Source organism: Merops nubicus, unplaced genomic scaffold (assembly GCF_000691845.1).
Source record: "Merops nubicus isolate BGI_N331 unplaced genomic scaffold, ASM69184v1 Scaffold49704, whole genome shotgun sequence".
Lineage (NCBI taxonomy): Eukaryota > Metazoa > Chordata > Aves > Coraciiformes > Meropidae > Merops > Merops nubicus.
Window position 1 is genome coordinate 27,834 of NW_008604543.1, and position 7,415 is coordinate 35,248.

Genomic DNA, 7,415 nt, shown 5'->3' on the forward strand with positions numbered 1-7,415 from the left:
ACAGACTCTGTCTATACTAAACCTGTCATATAATGAGACTTCGGAAAAATGTTTTACATCAGAAGACTATACTGTGACCTAATACTTGTATATTGGAATAAGGAAATGCTTAACATTAACTCTTAACCTATTTTCTGTAAATCCTTTGGGGGTAGACAGTTATTTTCCACTGATAGCACTTGATCTGGAATTCTAAGTACTATTATAATATTAACAGTAATAATATTAAAAATAATTTAGCAAAATAATTTACATATATAGTTACAGAACTTTCAGGACATAGTTGACAGCATTTCAATTTTTCAAGTATTTTCTCTTGTTGTCATGAAGAAATAAACTTTCTCTCAACACTATATGAAAGGGGAAACACTTGGCAGTAAATGTCTTCATGAGGTATTGGGCCATGATGTTTCCAAAATAAATGTTTGACTGAAAGAATAGAAACAGCCACAATTAAAACTACGCGCTTAGTTGACAAAGTCTTTCCACGTCTTTCTGATTCTTAATCTGGAAATATGAAAATTAAATGTTCTTGCTTTTTGACTCCATATAACTGCAGAAAAATCACATCGTTCAAAAATTAATGTGACATGGTGTGCTTTCAGAAATGAGAATAGTTTATTCTAACATTTATAATTATGGGTTTTGCAGATGAAATATTTTAATGGCAATACATTTTCTTGGATGCAGTACTTTTTAATAAAAAAGCAGATTCTCAGTGTGCTGTTGCAACAGGTTTGATAAGCTTGACTGTTCCAGTAACGAATGCTTTTGATATCTGAATCTGCCCTTCTGTGTGCAGTCAAAGTTGATCTTGACATTATCTCATGTGATTAATGCACAGACTCTGTAGCTAACCTCAGCACTGGAAGGGATGCACAGAAGCAATTTTGTAAAGGCTTTTATTCTGCACCCATAATGGAATTATTAATATAATTTTAAAAAATTACAGGCTTAAGAAGGAAAGACATGAAGGAAGAAGATGTTAGTGCACTATAACTATTTTACTTTGACATGTCTCGCATTCTTCTAGTCTGGGAAGTGAATTAAAATTTCTAAAATTTCAGGAAGCAACAGTTAATAAATAGTCTTGGAAGAGTCTACTGCTTCTCTCTATTTGTGCCAATTATGCAATGCATGAAGAATTAACACATCCTTTGGTCCTCAGTCCTCATTGAGTCCCCATAAGGGTCTCCAGGAGTTTCCATATTTTGTTCCCTGTTGACCTTGAAGGAGTGTGAATTACATAGTAACAAGGAAATAAATAAAACACAGTGTCATCTACTGGCATATCTTCCTTCTGGGATCATAGATAATGAGCATATGGTAGAGCACTTCCAAAGTAGTACTTATAAATGACAGTGCGACTAGGTCACAGAACAGATATGTGGCTGTTTCTTAGTATATATTTCTCCTTTTGGTTTTGTGATAGGGGTGATTATGTAAAAAAAAAAAAATTATATTCACAATCTGATTGCCCCTGTGGAGTTAGTCAAAGCCTAAGCCCAAACGGGAAAAAGGCAAAAGGACTATGAAAAATAATTTTTACCTCCTACAATGCAACTTGTAGCCAACAGAAGACCTATTAAATGTGGTAAAGACACATCAGCCCTTGGAGCAAATGAATAAGGGGGGAAGGGTGAAGGTCACAGGAAAGAGGTAGGAGAATAATACGCTTGCCTGAGGTGACAGTGATTTAACAGAGAACATATTTTCTACTTGTACTTAAATAGCCCCATTATTCATAACAATTTCCATCAAGAGTCATGATTGTCTCTAGGGCATCCTGAATTTAAACTGACCCAAATAACTTAGTGCAGCTGAAACTGAGGTTTAAACAAGTTCAAGATGTGTTGTATGAGACCACCACAAGCAGGACTTACTGCTGTCTTAGTTTCCATCCTTTTTCCTTTGCATGTAATTAGATTTCTCCAATTAGGAAAAAATTACTCAGTCCCTCTTTGCTTTTGGGAGCAGACTTGCCTTCAAGCATCTCAGTGTTACTGTGACCAGCTACCGAGAGTGCAGAAGGCTACCCCTGAGTGCTGACTCCTTCTCTCCAGGCTGCAGAGAAGTGTGCTGGTGACTGCAGGGTTGATAGTAGGCCAGCATCAGTCCCCTGGCCAGAGGGCAGAGGAAGGAGTGTAAAGGCAACTGAACATTCATACCAGCTTAGGTTGGCTTTGTTATCGTGCTGACACTGGATATAATTAAAAAAAAAAAAAAAAAAAAAATCAGTCCTCAGCCCTGAAGGAGAGATTCCCAAATGACTCTGTATTTCGTTATACACTGAGCAATTAGAAACATGCATTTCAGTTCACTTGGCAAATGAGGCACCATTGCAAAACTTTAACAAATTATCAGTAACAGAATTAAACTACCAATAACTATGATGACTTTTAAACTAAAAGTTACCACTGCAGGATATACAATGGTATATTTTCACTGTGATAGTCTCAGTTATGTCTTGTTATGTTTATCTATAGACTAGTAGAGAAATATTGGAAAATATATTTCACAAGTCCAAAACCTGTGCCTCTCTGTTCTTGTGCTTCCCATTAGCATGGAGATTTTGAACAGAATGGATATAATCTAAAAAACATTGTGACTGTTTTTCTTGTTTTATCTCAAGTTTGATTCACAAGGAAAAAAAAGACACAGTGTATAAAGAACTTAGACAAAATTTTTTTTTTTTTTTTATACTGACACTTTTCCCTGAGGCTATAAACTATTTTAGGCACTAAATCTGCCTGACTTCACAATCACTGCTCAAACTCCAGAATATAAATATGCATTCATATATCAAATATTCAACAGTCAGCACTGTGGAGCATAGTGTATGGAGAAGCCCTTCCCTGCAGCTAATATACAGACTATTTTTCATTTCTACAGATAAACAAAGCTAATATGTTTGTCCACAGCAAGCTATTAAGAAACCCTACTTCTGAAGATATTAATTTCTGTTTTAAATGGTATATAGGTTTAATTTATAAATTAATACCCTAATGGCTTAGCAAGCCTTTGATTCACCACTTGGCCAGCTTTATAACACAGCACTAAATGACACCTCAGGGCATGTCACTTGATTCTTTTCCTTGGCAAGTGACAGTAACTGCTAAAACACCCTGTGATCTTAAGAGTCGTCCATTGTTTAAATGCCATGTGACCTCAATTTTGAAGACTTAGCAATCCAGAGTAAAACAAAAAATCTAGAAACTTAATTTCAAATGACAAACTGGAAAACTACAAGATTGTTTTATACATGATCATACACTACTTCTAAAGATTATTCTACTTCATTTGTCATGTGATGCAGATAGACCATTTCACATTAAGTCCATATGAATCTGAAATGTAAATCTGTGCATAAAAGACTTCTATTACAGCCCTCTTATCAACAAGACAGTATCTCAAACTCAAGTTTACAGTTCATCAGAAAATATTATACAAACACTATCCATGAACTTGTGACCAATGTAGTTAGAATTCACATTTTCATTACTCTGTTCATTTGTGCCATTGGCTGATCAAACCAACACTGCTAATCCCAGCTGGATGAAATCCTCAAAACTTTAGAGTAAGATTTGTACACTACATAGTGCAAGGAAAGAAGGAAAAAAAAAAAAAAAGAACAAAAGGAAATAAAAAGTTTTATATCTTTGTTATTTTTATTCTTTCCAGACAGGACAAACTTTTGAAAGTGCTGTTGCAACAGTCAGTGATAAACAAAGATTCCTTCTCTCTACCTTTCGCAATATAGAGCAATTGAATAGACACATTATGTATGCACTTCCATAAGCACAATATATGCATATCTATGTTCTACAGAGAGTATACATGGACCTAAATAGAAATCATAGGCATATTTTACCCCAATAGAGGTGTCCAATATTTTCCAGTCTAAGGAATCATATACAGTTCCTTGGCATTATCTCAGACTTCTGCCATTGGCATTGAAATTTGGTAGGTTGGTGGTTATTGCAGAAAGAAAGCTTTGCTGAAAGATGGAGTTCAGATGGTGGAGTAGCTTTAAAAAATGAAAAACTAATTTTTTTTGTGGATTTAAATAAAAATGTATCATATATATAGTCTACCCCTTTTCTGTATGAGCTTAGTATATCTATTTTGTACACAATCATTTCATCAATAACACAGCTGTACATTGAGCCTTTTTTCCACTCTGACAAAAAGAATGACATAAAAATTTGATTCTTTCACTCTATTATTAGAAACGCATATACACAAAAATCTTTGGAAGTTGATTTACTGATATATATATATGTATTTGCAGACAGAAGGTTTGTTGTATAAAAAATATATTCTAATATACCCTGTCTATAACATTATACCTACACCCACATGTTTATGTTTTTGAAAAATTATTCTATTTTAAAAAGATCAACAGACTAGCGTAAAATTTAAACTTGCTTCCTTTAAATGTAACAAGGAGCTATTCCTATAAGGCAAGACTGTCTTCAGGTGACTCAGTGATCATTGATGAGATATGATAAGGACATGGGAGCTTAGAGGTGTGTTTTGTCCTTCCTGGCAGTATTCTACTGTTTCTGAATATTGTGTGTATAATTTAGAAGTCTGGAGCCTGATAAACAACTCATCTGAAAGGAGCCCACATTCTTTTATAATACAGATCAGTCAAAAGGTAAAAGGTGAAAGGTGAAAGGTAAGACTTTCTGCCTTACTACATAGATTTATAACTAAGTACGTTCTACAACTTTCTAGTAAATTGCTTGCAATGGGTGGAATTAATTACTTAATGTATTCTTAATTTTCCTTCTAAAAAAACATGAGTGTAAGTATACTTCCACTGTTTCTCACAATTTCAATCACTCGTACTGAAACATTTCACAGATTATTCTGACTACTGAATCAATACCAACCTCTCCAGAGTGAGAAGTGAAGCAACTGGAGGTTGTCCTAGGGGAGCCAAAGAAAACATGACAGCTTTCTGCTTCCCAAAACAGTGTAAATATGATGCTGTGTGTTCCTTCTGCAAATAAGATGCTTATGGCTTTCTTTCATCCTTTGAGGAAACCCTGCTGTAACAGTGAACCTAACAAAGTAAGAAAAACTACACTTGTGCTGACTCTCTATATCCTGGGATTAAGCACTCTGGTCCACTACTGAATTTGTATACTGTTCTCAAATAGCAATTTCATTCTATTAGCAATAAAGTCATATTGATTAACAAATTTATTTTGGTTGTTTTATTGGTCATCTTTAGATAACAGCTATTTTAAGTAAATTAAATTAAAATTATAATGGAATTTTTCATTTTGCTAGAAAACATCTCCATAAATTAATTTCTCTTAGCAATCTCATACCAGTAAAAACATTTGAAAGCACAGTAGTCATTCTCATAGCATTACAAATGACTGGGTTGCTAAATAATATTTGTTTTTTTTTCCAGCAGCCTCAATGCAATTACAAATGCTGCAAATATTGCAGCAGCCTTATCTATTTATATTTCCTATATTCTCTTTGTTTCTGTTTTCAGTTGTTGTTGTGGGAACGATAAGCTGGAGAAGTATTTAAAACTCTTTTCTGAAGGCTGTGATAACGAACGCATGCTGGGATTGAAGATTTAGATAAGTGCATGAAAAGAGCATGTATCACAATTCTCAGATTCCCTCCATGGTCCTGTCCCTGAGGATCATTCATGTGAAAGGACTGGACATCTTTCTACCACTCCTGACTAAGTGCCAGTCTGACTTAGAATAAACGTAAAAGAACCTTAATTACGCTTGAGTCCATATTAAAATCAAATCCTTGCCTTTGACAAAAGCAAATGTAGGTTTTGTCTCTAAGCGACTCAGCTAAAATGCTGGCATGCTAACACTGGGGCTGGTTTTGATTTGAAGGGATGGGTTTTTTCCTTTTCTTAATTTCCCCTAATGCCCTGTGTGTCCCGCTATAAAGAAATAGGTGTAGTTACTAGAACGAAGGTCAAAGTTATGCTGCCAATATTCACAATAGACAACTTGCCATAGAAGAGAAATCTGAGAGGATCCTACAGATCACTGAAATCCCCACAACAGAATGTGCACAGATTTTAATTTATGTGTAAATCATGTTGGCTTTCTGCAGAGGTAAATTTTCATCCTGTGTCAGATCAACTACTGAGAACAATTATATTATCCTCTAGCTTACCTCACATTAAAGCCATCAAACCCAGGTTATTATTCTTACCCTATCATTGTATCTACTTAACACATACAAATCACTTCAAGGTTTTATAAAGTGACATACTTTTGTATATATATTTGAGAATTTTATATGCACAGTTCTTTTTCCTTCACTGTTATTCTTGCTTCTTTAATTCTTATTAAAAAAAAAGAAGTCAGGATAGAATTGTCTGTAGGGGGTTGTGTGTGTTTTGGTGTTGTGTTTTTGGTTTTTTTTTTCTTTCTTGAACTGGTGATAAAAGAAGTGGGAATTTTGAAGACTAATTGGCAAAGTGATTAGGAGAAGAAAAAATCATTAAAAGTTCTCTGATCTGAAAAGCAGATATGTTTTCTAAGAAGTCTGCAGACTTCAAAGGGGGACATGATCCAAGTGCGTAACGTATTCTATATTGAGACAACTTCAAATTGGGGATTGTATATATGAAGAAAGTGGCAGAAAGACAAATCTGCTACTTTGGTTTTACTTTAAAATTTACTCATATGAAATGCTCTGATCTATTGGATGATCTGCTCCTGTTAGGGGGTATATCCATATAACTGGTTGCTTCACCCTAGCTAGAGGAACCACTCTAAGCCTCTCGAACACTCAGAATACTGTCAGTTTGGCACTTGTTGGCATGGAGATGCCTCAGCATCCACTGTAGAGGGGCAGCCTCCAGGATGAAAGATTGCAGAGGACAGGAAAAAGTGTGCTGGAGAGGCCAAGATGGTTAGGCAGACAAGCCATCCTTCTGGGACTCCTGGCAGAGCAAAGCTTATGCAAGACGATGCTTAGAGAGGAAGATGAAAGATGGAGTAAGCTGCCCCTGGCAAAGTGTAGGAGAGCTTGGAAATGGGAATGTTAGCCAGGGTAGAGGTAAATCCTGGCACATGCTCTATTCTGTGAGTTACGAACTCAGCAGGACACCACCCCAGGGGGTCAGCAGCTGGCACAAGCAGGGAAAAGGGACAGTGCCAGAGGTCCCATATCTGATAGCTCTCAAGACCAGAGTTTCCTGCTGGAAAGCAGGGAGCTGAGCAGAGAACCACTGAGGGCACACCGCTCCCACAGCTGCTCTGCCACATCCTATACTCAGGCAGGTTCAGGAACATTATCTCTCCACCTTTGCTAGCCACCATGGCCAGCCCTGACAGTACCACAAGTGCTTGCTAAAACCAAAAACCAGCTAAGGACTGACTGTTGTTTGGTGTGGCTGACATGCTGGAGGGAAG